Source organism: Macaca thibetana, chromosome 3, assembly GCF_024542745.1.
Source record: "Macaca thibetana thibetana isolate TM-01 chromosome 3, ASM2454274v1, whole genome shotgun sequence".
NCBI classification, from domain to species: Eukaryota; Metazoa; Chordata; class Mammalia; order Primates; family Cercopithecidae; genus Macaca; species Macaca thibetana.
The window spans coordinates 161,105,988-161,119,252 of NC_065580.1; the positions used below are offsets into that span (position 1 = coordinate 161,105,988).

Sequence of the window (13,265 nt, forward strand, 5' to 3'; positions counted from 1 at the left end):
TTACCATATGGCCCTGTAATTTCATTCCTATGTATTTAAAATAATTAAAAACAGTTACTCAAAGAAATGGATGGACATGAATGTTCATGGCAGCATTATTCACAGTATCCAAAAGATAGAAATAACCCAAATATCCATTAATGGATGAGTGGGTAAAAAAATCGTGGTATATACATATAATGGAATATTATTCAGCCACGAAAAGGAGTGACGTACTGATACCTCCTACAATGCATTGAAAACTTTATGCTATGTGACACAAAAGGCCACTGTGTTAATTTGCTCAGGCTGCCATAATGAAATATCACAGACTGGGCAGCTTGAAGAACAGAAATTGATTTCTCCCAGTTCTTGAAGCTAGAAGTTTTAAGATCAAGGTGTTGGCAGGTTAGTTTTCTCCCAGAGCTTTTCTCCTTGGCATGCAGATGGCCGCCACCTTGTTATGTCCTCACATGGCCTTTCCTCTGTGCACTCACATCCCTGGCGTGTGTTCCTCTTCTGATAAGGACACCACTCCTATTGGATTAGGGCCCCACCCTTATGATCTAATGTAACCTTAATTACCTCTTAAAAAGCCCCATCTCCAAATATGGTCTCATTGGGAATTGAGAGCTTCAACATGTGAATTTTAGGGAGGCGTAATTCAGCCCATGATAGTCACACTTGGTATGATTAAATTTATATCATATATCTGGAATAGGTAAGCCCTTAGAGACAGAAGGCAGATTGGTCGTTGCCAGGATTTGGCAGGGCTGGAAATGAGGTGGTAGCAGTGGGAGAATGGAGAGTAACTGCTTAATGAGTCCAGAGTTTCTTTTGGGATGATGACAGTGTTTTGGAACCAGACAGAGGTGGTGGTTGGTTGCACAACATTGTGAGTATTTTAAATGCCATTGAATGTTATATTTTAAAATGGCTGATTTTATGTAGTGTGACTTTTACCTTATAATGTAGATTTTATAATGCTGCTTTGGCCTAGTTTTGAGGACTTGGCTAGAAGCAGTCAGTTCCCCTTTTTGAGCAGCTGATGACGTCAGTATTCCCAGCTACCTCTTGTATTAGTGATATGGTTTGGCTTTGTGTCCCCACCCAAATCTCATGTTGAATTGTAGCTCCCACGATTCCCACATGTTGTAGGAGTAGCTGGTGGGAGATAATTGAATCATGGGGGCGGTTTCCCTCATACTGTTCTTGTGGTAGTGAATCAGTCTCATTAGATCTGATGGTTTTATAAGGGGAAACTGCTTTTGCTTGGTTCTCATTCTCTCTTGCTGCAGCCATGTAAGACGTGCCTTTCTCCTTCTGCCATGATCATGAGGCCTCCCCAGCCACATGGAACTGTGAGTCCATTAAACCTCTTTTTCTTTATAAATTACCCAGTCTCAGCAGGGTGAAACGGACTAATACAATTAGGGTCTCACACTTGGAGCCACTATCCACCTGCCGTAATCATCCCAGGGGCAGATACCAGGTAACTCAGGACAGCCCCAATGGCTGGGAGTCCACTGAAATGACTCAGACTAGCCAATGCTAAGCCTGCTTACCCAGCCTCCCCCGACCTCCCTGCTTCTTCTCAATGAAGACGCCCTCCCTGTTCCTACTGTCTCCTCCTGTCAACCCTGGTGGCCAACACTCCGTGGAGTGGCCCACTGCATTTTCCCCACAGGGCAGTGAGTAGCAAATCTGTAAAACTCTTTCCAGTTTATCTCTTCTGTTCTGCATCTGGCCTTATCAGACTTTACCCAAGGTAATACAATTAAAACATGACTCAATAAAAATATTAAGACCACAGCAAACATCTTCTGAGCATTTTCTGTGTGCCTAGCAATGTGCTAAGGGTTTCGCAGGATTTCATGAAGTCCTCATAACTCCTTGGTGAGGCAGGGGATGCTTATCCTCCCATTTTATAGATGAGGAACCTGACTGAGGCTGAGAGAAGTTAAGCAACACTTTCTCCCTCCGAGAAGCATCTGAAAACTTGGATTCTCAGAGTTACATATGATTTTTGGTTGGAGGTAGAGTTGTTTTGTTTTTTTTTTTTTTGTTTTCAATTGCTTCAATTTTTAAAGAATGCTGCTCTACTCTGAATTTGGATACTGGTTGATAAGTGAGTTAGAGGCTTTGGTTCTGGTTTTTGTTTTTTGAGATGGAGTTTTGCTCTTGTCACCCAGGCTGGAGTGCAATGGCATGATCTCGGCTCTCTGCAACCTCTGCCTCCCGGGTTCAAGCAATTCTCCTGTCTCAGCCTCCTGAGTAGCTGGGATTATAGGCGACTGCCACCATGACCAGGTAATTTTTGTGTTTTTAGTATAGATAGGGTTTCATCATGTTGGCCAGGCTAGTCTCAAACTCCTGACCCTGACCTCAGGTGATCTGCCTGCCTTGGCCTCCCAAAGTGCTGGTATTATAGGCATGAGCTACCATACCTGCCTTTTTTGTTTTTGGAATATTTGCAAAGAAGTAATTCTGGATGGATTCAGAGATGTGCTTTCTAATACTCTGGGGATGATGAAATTTAAAGGGGCAACAAGACTTCTTTTTTTTTTTTTTTCTTAGACAGGGTCTTGCTCTGTCACTCAGGCTAGAGTGCAGTGGTGTGATCACGGCTTACTGCAGGTTCAATCTCCTGGGCCCAGTCGATCCTCCCACCTCAACCTCCTGGGTAGCTGGGACCACAGGTGCGTACCACCACACCTGGCTAATTTTTAAATTTTTTATAGAAACAGGGTCTCCCAGTGTTGCCAGGGCTGGTGTTAACTTTTGGCTTCAAAGAATCCTCCCTTGAAGCCTCCCAAAGTGCTGAGATTACAGGCGGGAGTCCCTGTGCCCAGCCTGGAGTCCCCATGCCCAGCCTGGGCAGCAAGACTTCTTAGTTAGGGTCTCATGATTGGAGGGTCCCAGAGGGCAGGCAGGATGGTATTAGGGTGGGCACAGGGATCATTTAAGATGGTATCTGGGTCTGAACTCATATTTGACTGGTCGATGAAGTTACCTTGTAAAATTTTCATTTATAAAATTTTAGTGTATAATCTCATTGAATCTGGCTAGGGACTTAAGTGTCTTCAAATATACGGCTCTAAAATGTCTGAGTTGATCAGATTTTGCATCATCTGTTTTCTTCTTTGTAGTTTACTGTACATGATTTTATGAGGACCTGCCTATGACACTGGGATACATTTTTCTTTCTCTATTCATTTGCTCACTCACTCACTTGCTTGGGCAATTGATAGCTCACTCACTCCTAGATTGATTGAGTCATTTAATCTATATGAATAATATATGAAAAGTTGCTTGTGAGAATGCAAACAGAACAAAAATATATTGAGCAAAACATGAACCTGCTCCTGTGCTGAGTCTCCTGGTTCCCTCCCCGTCTTACTCCTGGACCCTGAGGGCCACCCGCCGTTCAGAGTTGGTGGTTTGGTATGAAAGTTTCAAGGCTTTTAGATGTTTCTTTTCATAGATGTCTATCATAAGGGTTTCACGATGTCATATCCCTAATTGTAATGGATTCCCTTTTTTGAAAATCTTTTAAAAATAACTTTTTTTTTCATTTTCATCATTTTTGAAAAAAAAAACCATCAAAAAGTGGGCAAAGGATATGAACAGACACTTCTCAAAAGAAGACATTTATGCAGCCAAGAGACATGAAAAAATGTTCATCATCACTGGTCATCAGAGAAATGCAAATCAAAACCACAATGAGATACCATCTCACGCCAGTTAGAATGGCAATCATTAAAAGTCAGGAAGCAACGTATGCTGAAGAGGATGTGTAAAAGTAGAAATGCTTTTACACTGTTGTGAGAGTGTAAATTAGTTCAAACATTGTAGAAGACAGTGTGGCGATTCCTCAGGGATGTAGAACTACAAATACCATTTGACCCAGTGATCCCATTACTGGGTATATACCCAAAGGATTACAGATCATGCTACTATAAAGACATGTGCACATGTATGTTTGTTGCAGCACTATTCACAATAACAAAGACTTAGAACCAACCCAAATGTCCATCAATGATAGACTGGATTAAGAAAATGTGGCACATATACACCATGGAATACTATGCAGCCATAAAAAAGGATGAGTTCATGTCCTTTGCAGGGACATGAATGAAGCTGGAAACCATCATTCTAAGCAAACTATCACAAGTACAGAAAACAAAACACCGCACGTTCTCATTCGTAAGTGGGAGTTGAACAATGAAAACACAGGGACACAGGGTGGGGAACATCACACACTGGGACCGGGCAAGAGGATTGGGGACTGGGGGAGGGATAGTGTTAGAAGAAATACCTAATGTAAATGATGAGTTGATGGGTGCAGCAAACCAACATGGCACATGTATACCTATGTAACAAACCTGCACGTTGTGCACATGTACCCTACAACTTAACGTATAATAATAATTATTTTACTTTTAAATTTATTTTTAGACCATTTTATTTTACTAGAATTTTTTCAGTTACTCTAGAAATTTCCTTGCTTTTGCTCAAAGTAATCACTGTCCTGGCTATTATGTTATAACATCCTTTGCATCTTTTTGGATTAATTAAAAACACATAGCTCTAAATGCTGTAGTTTTTCCCGTTAAAAAAGCCTAGATGTGTGTGTATAAAATTTTGATACATAATTTTATATGTGTTTTGCTGTCTGTCTGCTCTCTCTTAACTTACAAGTTTTCTTCCATCTGTTTGTTTTTCTTACAGTTTATGTATTGAAGAACCTGGGCCATCTGACCCATGGAGTGGTTCTCAATCTGGATTTGGCTGATTGGGCACTCATGTTGCAGGTTAACATGCTCCTCGGTTTTCTGCCCTCCTAGAAGTTGGCAGCCGGATCCGGAAGCTTCAGCAGCCTCAGGTACAGCCTCCTGGGCTGGCGGATTGTAGGTGGGACTGTGTTCTTTCACATGCTTGTTGGCTCCTTGTTTTTGATGTTGGTGGATGTGATGCACATTGCCTAGATCCATTCATTCACTGCAGGGTGCAGAATGGTGATGTTCTGATTCTGTCACTCTGCTTTGATTTGTTAGCTGTAATGATTTTATCAGAAAATTCTTCCTTTCATCTACTAGTTGGTTATTTAGTGGCTTAGTTCGTAAAGGAATCTAAAATAAATGTTTTACATTTTCCTTGTATTTACTGAGTTTTCAAGATAATGCTGTTGATTTTCAAAAGTTTATCAAGTAGGTTTGAAAAAATATCTTTATGAACTCATGGATTTAAACTTATTTGATCCATTTTAATCCATTGTAATTCTCATCTTTATGAGAGTTCAAATTGCCCCATCTTTGACCAGAGGGAGATCTTCAGGTTGAGTCACTTTGACCAGTGGCTGTTGAGTCTGTTTGTTTTTTTTTGAGACAGGGGTTCTTGTTCTCTCACCCTGGCTGGAGTGCAGTGGCGTGATTTTGGCGCACTGCAGCCTTGACCTCCTAGGCTCAAGGAATGCTCCTGCCTCAGCCTCCTGATTAGGTAGGACTACAGGTGTGCATCACCATGCCTGGTTAGTTTTTTATTTTTCTGTAGATCTGGGGTCTCCCTTTGTTGCCTAGGCTCATCCTCAACTTCTGGGCTCAAGTGATCTTCCTGCCTCAGCCTCCCAAAGTGCTGGGATTATAGGCATGAGCCGAATTAATATGGAATATTAATTGTCAATATAGAAAGACATAAATATCTTGTTTGGAAAGAAGAAAGGATCCATTGACAGTGTCACCCTGTGACAGTAAAGAGATACAAAGATTTGATTTTAATTTATCTCAGGTAGATGTCAACTTCTGCCATATTTTATTGATCATTAACTGAGACCTCATCCCTCTTGTTCTCCTACTTTTGTCCTTTAAAGCCAAATAAAAATAAACAGAACTATTATTTTGCATTGAGTATATCAAGTAGATCTAGAATGTTGGTTTCAAAGTAAATAAGAGACAGATGCAATGGAATTTCATAACCATGATGGACTTTGGGGTGTAATAATTTTCTTGGGCAAGCTCATAAAAAGATTTTTTCTCCCTGTAGTCTGTCCTTAGGGACTAATGTTCTAAAAAGAGAGAACAATTTTCCAGTAACATTAACTCTGTGAAGACTTTATGGATTTTAAAGACATATCAACTTTGTGTATGTGTGTAAGGTTCCTAGAGACTGGCTGTCGTGTAGCAGCGGGACCTCCATGGTGAGTTATGTTCTTGTCCTGATGTCATGGGAGCAAGTGGACGTAAATACTTTCATGTGTGGAGCTTCTGGATCCTTTGTCTAAAATTCTGCCATCTTTTCTAATAGACTGCAAGTTCTCTTTAAAAGTGGAAACACCCCTTAAAGATAAGAAGCAAATCTTCATCATTTGGAAGGCAGTATATAACTCACAAATGGGTTGTCTTCAAAGGTTGTTTATAAGGCACTGACTTGAAACTGCATTTATCTATGGACCTATGATAGGTTCTCAGGGCAGCAGATTAACACCTGCCAAGCCCACCATATTAATTTTGGTAGCACTGAAGCAATACTATAGACCCTAGCACCAGGCGTGATTGTGTTCTGGAGCAGTGGTTCTCAACCAGGCTATTGAAGGCCATTTCTTAAAAGCCCTGCTGGCCTGGATAACTCACACCGCTCCTGCACTAACCTACTTAGAGTGTAGCTCTTTGCATCTTACTCCTGTGCCGAAGGTCATGAATGCTCCTTGCTGTCAAATAGATGCCCACTCTTTGGGTAGTCTTCAAGGCTATCGGCCACATGCTTCATCGTTCCTGTCCCACTGTGTGCTGTTTTGCCATATGAACACATGCCATCTTAAGCTTTAGTTGAACATGCCCTACCTCCTCGGTTTCTCACCTTTGCTTGCTGTCCTTGGCACCAAGAATTTAGTTCCCATTTGTGGCTGCCTAAGACATAACCTCTTCTCTGCTGGCTTATTTCATATGCCATCCCCTTTTCTGATTTTTCCCAACTAGAGCTCACTCTTTCCTTCTTGATATCTTTCCCATCCACTCTTACTTTATCTGTCTTATGGCATGTAATACTGCCTTTACAGGGTAATGTTTGGTGGGCTGTTGTCCAGTCCTGTGCACCCCTAGAGGGCAGAGTCTCTTGTCTTATTGACCTGTGAGGATCAGTGCCTAGCAATGTGCTTGGGATATGGTGGCTGCACAACAAATTCTGGAGCTATTTAACTGCCTCTCTATTCCACAACCCACTTGCATACATACTGAGAGCAGGAGGGCAGCGTATGTGGGTGCTGGTGGGAAGCCAGAGAGGGGAGCTATCTGTATTGCATTCAAACATTAATGTCCACAGAGAGCCCTAAGTGCTGTCTACCTTTGGCTTTGAGTCAGATATAATAAAACAAAATCAGCCATTATGAGTAATGCTTTTCAACTTTTGTTGTAAGGCTCACAAAAGATGTTTGCTATCCCTGACTGGTGTCAGATGCAATAAATATAATTAGTCTCTGGAAACACATAGATGAAATTACTTTAATCATGGCTTTCATTTGTTTCCAGCCCCTGAATCTCATGGGCATGGAGCAGACCACTGTCCTTTGCCTTCAGAGGCACCTCGAGCCCATCTCCTGGGTTTGGCTTTAGGGATAGTGTCTCTTTCTGGGAGTTTTAAACTTGAAAGTGGAAAACCTTGGGGTCTCCACATCCATCTTCTGGGGACTTACTAAAATAAAGTTTATTTGCCCAGGAGAGGTGACCTTTCCTTTCATCTCTGACTATGTTTTCACGTCTAATAAAGTCAAGAGGGAACTTGGCACCTGTTTTCCTCAGGACAAATTCAGTGAGGACACAGTCCTGGAAGTGAGTGGCACTGAGTTTGTTTCTCCATCTTCGTCTCACTAAAGAACTGCTCTCCATAGAACACTATGGATCTGGAGCTACTATCAGGTAAAAATCATCAACTTTAGGAGTTAGAGGCATGCTTAGAGTTTGTTCAGGCCGATAGCTCCATTTGATAAATAAGAAACCAAGGCTTGGTGAGCTGACATGTCTTGCTGGAAGCATGTTGTGTCTGGGTGTCGGAGGCTGACTGAGAACCAGCTCTCCTCCAGGATTATTTCCACCTCAGGTGGGACTCTGTTATTTCACAGATTCCATGATGGGAAGATTTGGCCAAGAAAAGCATGCATTTATTGCATTCATTTAACCAATATTATGGAATGCTTACTCTAGGACAGGTACTTTCTAGGTGTATAGGATATAGTAATAAACAAGACAGATACAATGCCAGCCCTGGTGAATCTTCCAATTTGCTGGAACATCCAGATATTAGAATTGTTCAGTGAATTTTGATGAGTGTCATGATGGGAAAGGGTAGGGTGCCTGGAACCTCTAACTGAAGGGTGTCAGGATCAGGCTGGGGGAGCCTGAGAATGTTCCAAGAAGGGGTGGTGCATGCAGAGGCCTGGGGTTCAGCCAGAGCTTCCTCTCTGGCTACACTCAGGTTCACACACTTCCTCTAAACACCTTCGTGGCCACACCCTACTTCTCTCCCCAGCCTCCTCTTTCCTACCTGGTAGCTAACATACCTTCAGCATTCTTTTTTAAAAATTTGTCCAGGGTTTCCTTTATTTTCATGCCTTTGCACACCCTGACCCTCTACTGAAAATGTAAATTGCTTTCAATCCCACTTGTGCTTTAGGATTCAGCTTTCAACTCAACTCCCCTGGGCTGTGTGGCTGATTTTTCTTTTTGATATCATAGCACCTCACAGTTACCTCTATTGGACTTTAAAGTGTTTAATGCAATTATTTGCTTGTTTATCTAACTTTTTCCTTGCTGGTTTATGAGCTTTTAAGTGAGGATCAAAGATGTGTCTTATTTATCTTAGTATATTAGAACAGTGCCTTAAACTTAATAGTTACTTCCAATGCATGCTTATTGTATCAATAGATGGAGAAATATCAGTCTCCTGACACCAGTCCAGGTCTCCTTTCTCCTTCTTCGTTTCCTTTCCCTTTTCTGTCCTCCCTCCCTCCCTCCCTTTTCCCTCCCTCCCTTTTCCCTCCCTCCTTCTTTCCTCCCTCTCTTTCTTCCTTCTTTCTATCCATCCAACAGATGTTTTTGAGAGTCTACCATGGGATTGGCCTTGAGCAACTCATGCCCCAGTGGAAGAATTGGATGGGTAGTTAGAGAAATCATTTAGCACAGTATTTAATGTTAAAGGAGTTTAAACAAAGCTCCAGAGCACCAAGGGTGGATCAACTATGTTTAGAGTCATCCAGGACGGCCTCCCCACCCGAGAGATGTTTGCCAGGTGAGGAAAGGGAGCAGGAAGCATGCTGCTCTGGAGGCAGCAGAACATGCAGAGAAAGGCCCTGAGTTGTGAAAAGTGCAAGTTGACTGTTCTTGGAATGGTGGGTATGTAGGGGTGTGAGAGAGTGAGGGAAGGAAAGGGTGGGTAGGAGAGAAGACTGGATGGAAAATGCTCTTGCTCACCTCTCTAAACAATTTGAGTTTTATTATGTAGGCACTGGGAATCCTACTGAGATTTTTAAACAGGAATTCTCCTCTGTTTTGTAGGAAGCTGTAGGTGCCTATATTTAAGGGTTACATGAGATACTCTGATACAGGCATGCAATGTGTAATAATCACATCAGGGTCAATGGGATATCCATTGCCTCAAGGATTTATCTTTGTGTTACAAATAATCCAATTGTACTCTTTTAGTTATTTAAAAAATGTACAATTAAGTTATTTTTGACTATATTAACCCTATTGTGCTTGCAAATACTGGGTCTTATTCATTCGTTCTAACTCCTTTTTGTACCCGTTAACCATCTCCACTTCCCCCCGACCTCCCTACTGCCTTTCCCAGCCTCTGGTAACCATCCTTCTACTCTCCATCTTCATGAATTCAATCAATGTTTAGTTCCCACAAATGAGTGAGAACATGTGACATTTATCTTTCTGTGCCTGGCTTATTTCACTTAACATAATGTCCTCCGAAGGAGCTGCCTTTCCTCCAGTGACCACCCCAGGCCTTTCTTCTCACTCCACCTCTGTCCATGAGCAAACCCTGCGATGTGTGCTACCGTGTAGCCTCCCTGGGGTTATCATAAGAGGAAGTAACATCTGCCATGTGTCCCCTGCCTCTGCATTCCCCTTCTTTTTCAGCAAGTTCTGATCTGAGGACACAGGCCATTGTTAGCACTGGATAGAGATCACCACAGCAGGAGGGAAGAAAAGGGTTAGGGACGCAACCTGCACATGGGCAACCGTCTGTCACCTTCACCTCTGATGAAATGGGACTTTTAAAATGATAGTCGCGTTTATGCTCTGTATTAGGCATCTCACTTCCCTTAATAATCCTTATTAGCCAGATAATCTGTAGTTTGGCATTGACTTAAATGTATGCTTGCCGAAGTTTTCTATTTTAGAGCTGACGAAAGCGCTCATTCTTCCCTGCGTTCCTCTTGTTGTTGTAACAACAATGCTAAATCCTCACTGACTGATCTGAGGAGGCTGTTGAACCTGATAGTAACAATGACAGAACGGAGTGCTTGTATTAGGCCTACAACCCATTGAAGTGCTGCCATTGCATAATTAATCAGGCCAGCTAAAATTCTACATCATTGTAATAATATTTACTCTGAAAACTCACAGTTGGACTAAAGTTTCTATTGCAGGCTCTGCTGACATCAAGGAATCTTAAACTTTCTTTTTGACAGGGAGGTTTATTAGGGCCTTATTTTGGCAGCCCAAGCACAATTCCTCTTGCAGATGCTCATTGAATACAGAGACTCTTAGGGGTTGACACTGGATTAGAGATGATCTATTCAGTTGTTTCCAAACCTGGCTGAACTGTAACATCTATGGGAAGACTTCAGAAATTTCCGGATTGCTGGGCTCCATCTCTGGGAGCCTGATTCAGGAGGCAGGGTGGAAGCAGAAAATTGCAGATACGTTTTCTTAAACACCCAGATTGTTCTTCTAGCAGTGAGAACTGCTGATTGCAGTTTGAGGACACTGAAAGCTACAAGGTTGAAATCACTTGGAAGATTAAATCAATCCTGAAGTCTCCTAGATTTTTCTGAGAAGAGAAGCTGATACTAGGGACTTCTGAGACATACTTTTACGAAAAGTCCCTAGTTTTGACATAAGGGCGGCACTTTCACAGTATTTCTAAGTGTGGATTTCCTAACTGTCCCCCAGAGAATCCTTTGGGTGCTTGTGAAGTGTGCAGGTTCCTGGGGTCTCCCACTGTATTGAAATCTCTGAGGTGGGCCCACGAGTCTGTACTTAAATAAACCCCTCAGGTATTTCTGACACCCATTCAAGTGTGAGAGCCGTTGGGTTTTTTCTCTCTTTTTTTCTTTTGAGATGGGTCTCACTCTGTGGCTTAGGCTGGAGTGCAGTGGCATGAACAGAGGTCACTGTAGCCTCAAACTCCTGGGCTCAGAGGACCCTCCCACTTTAGACTTCTGAGTAGCACTACATGTGCATGCCATCACACCTGGATAATTTTTAAATTTTTTGCAGACACAGGGTCTTGCTATGTTACCCAGGCTGGTCTCAAACTCCTGACCTCAAGTGATCTTTCCATCTCAGCCTCCCAAAATGCTGGGATTATGGGCGTGAGCCACTGTGCCTGGCGCCTTATATGAGTTGGCACCTCCCTGCTCATGGTGGGTGCTCAATGCCTTATGTTGAGTTCATCAGAGTTGAAATTTGCAAGCACCGATGCTTCAAGGCTCGTCCTGCCTCCCTCCTTGCTTCATTTATCTATGTAAGCTTCACATTCTGTAACTGCTGTACCCTGGTGCTTTCCATGTGCAAAGCACTTTCTCTTTATCATCCTCTGTCTTCCTGCATCATTCTTGGGCTGCTCCTTATCTCTTTCCTGGGCTCATCTTTTTCCACTGGCCCCTCCTGGGTAATCAGTTGCATGCCCTCTTGTTTTCCATGGTGATAGCGATGATGATTTCCAAATGTCTTTCACCAGCCCAGACTTCTTGAGCTTCAGACCCACATACATAGCAGCTTGTCAAGCCCCTGCCTTTTGAGTGTCACACGGACCCCTCACATCCATGTGGCTGAATGGAGCACATGATCTTTCCTTAGCACTGGTTCTTATCCTCCCTTCTATACTTGAGTTGGTGGAGTTGCCTCTTATTTTTTATTTATTTTTTAAAAATTAATTTTTAATTTTTGTGACCTGTATTTATGGATTACATGAAATATTTTGATACAGGCATGCAATGTGTAATAATCACATCAGGGTACAAATAATGCAGTTCTACTCTTTTAGTTATTTTAAAATGTACAATTAAGTTATTTTTTTTTTTTTACTGTATTCACCCCATTGTGGCTTGCAAATACTAGGTGTTATTCATTTGTTCTAATTATTTGTTGTACCCATTAACTATCCCCACTTCCCATTTACCTCCCCACTACCCTTCCCAGCCTTCCTTCTACTCTCCATCTCCATGAGTTCAGGTGTTTTAATTTTTGGCTCCCACAAATAAGTGAGAACATGATTTGTCTTTCTGTGCCTGGCTTATTTCACTTAACATAGTGTCCTGCGATGGAGCTGCCTTTCCTCCAGAGACCACCCAGGCCGTTCTTCTCACTCCACCTCTATCCATGAACAAACCCTGCTGAGGTGTGCTACCAGATAGCCCTGAAATGCACTCTGCTTTTTCTTCCTGGTGCCACTGTCTCACCCCAAACCCTCACTGTTCCTCTCTTGAACCTTGGTAGTAGCTTCCAGGTGAGTCTCCTTCCCACCAGGCTTGCCCTTCCCATCAACCTCACTGTCTCCAGGGTGACGTTTTAGACTTGTGACCACAGTGCCCCTTCAGAAATTCTGTCCTGCCTGAGGATGAAGCCCACCTCCTTTGTGTGGCACTCAGGTCTTCTAAGTTCTAGCTGTTCCTCCATCTAACCCCTGCTCATTATCCTGCGCCCATGGACCTTATATGCTAGCTATTTTCAGTCACTGCTCCCTGGAGCCGTAGAGTATTTTCATAGGAAATTTCTACTACCTTGAATGCCTTTCTGTCACTGTGTCCTCTCTCCCCATCTGTCCATCAAAGGAGTCCCTAATCTGCCTTCTGCCTGCGACTTGATGCCTCTTAAATCTTGGCCAGACCTCTGGTGTGGCCCCTAGTTTGTGTGCCATCCCACGCTTTCCACATCTCTATCATAAATCTATGTGTAAGGGTTTGTTTCATGCCTATTGTGCCTCTTTGACTTGACTCATCGATTACCTCCAATGCTTGGAATGGTGACTGGCTCTTAGTAGGTACTTAGTGAACCCTT

General features: G+C 42.7%; 1 long non-coding RNA gene across 1 annotated transcript in view; it reads left to right on the forward strand.

The window, feature by feature from the left end:
• Positions 1–2,232: 2,232 nt before the first annotated feature.
• LOC126951566 (uncharacterized) overlaps positions 2,233–13,265 on the forward strand; it is a 406,759-nt gene continuing 395,726 nt past the window's right edge. The window contains exons 1-2 of the long non-coding RNA XR_007724529.1: positions 2,233–2,289; positions 4,711–4,864. This is a non-coding gene — a long non-coding RNA (uncharacterized LOC126951566). The remainder of the gene's footprint in view (positions 2,290–4,710; positions 4,865–13,265) is intronic.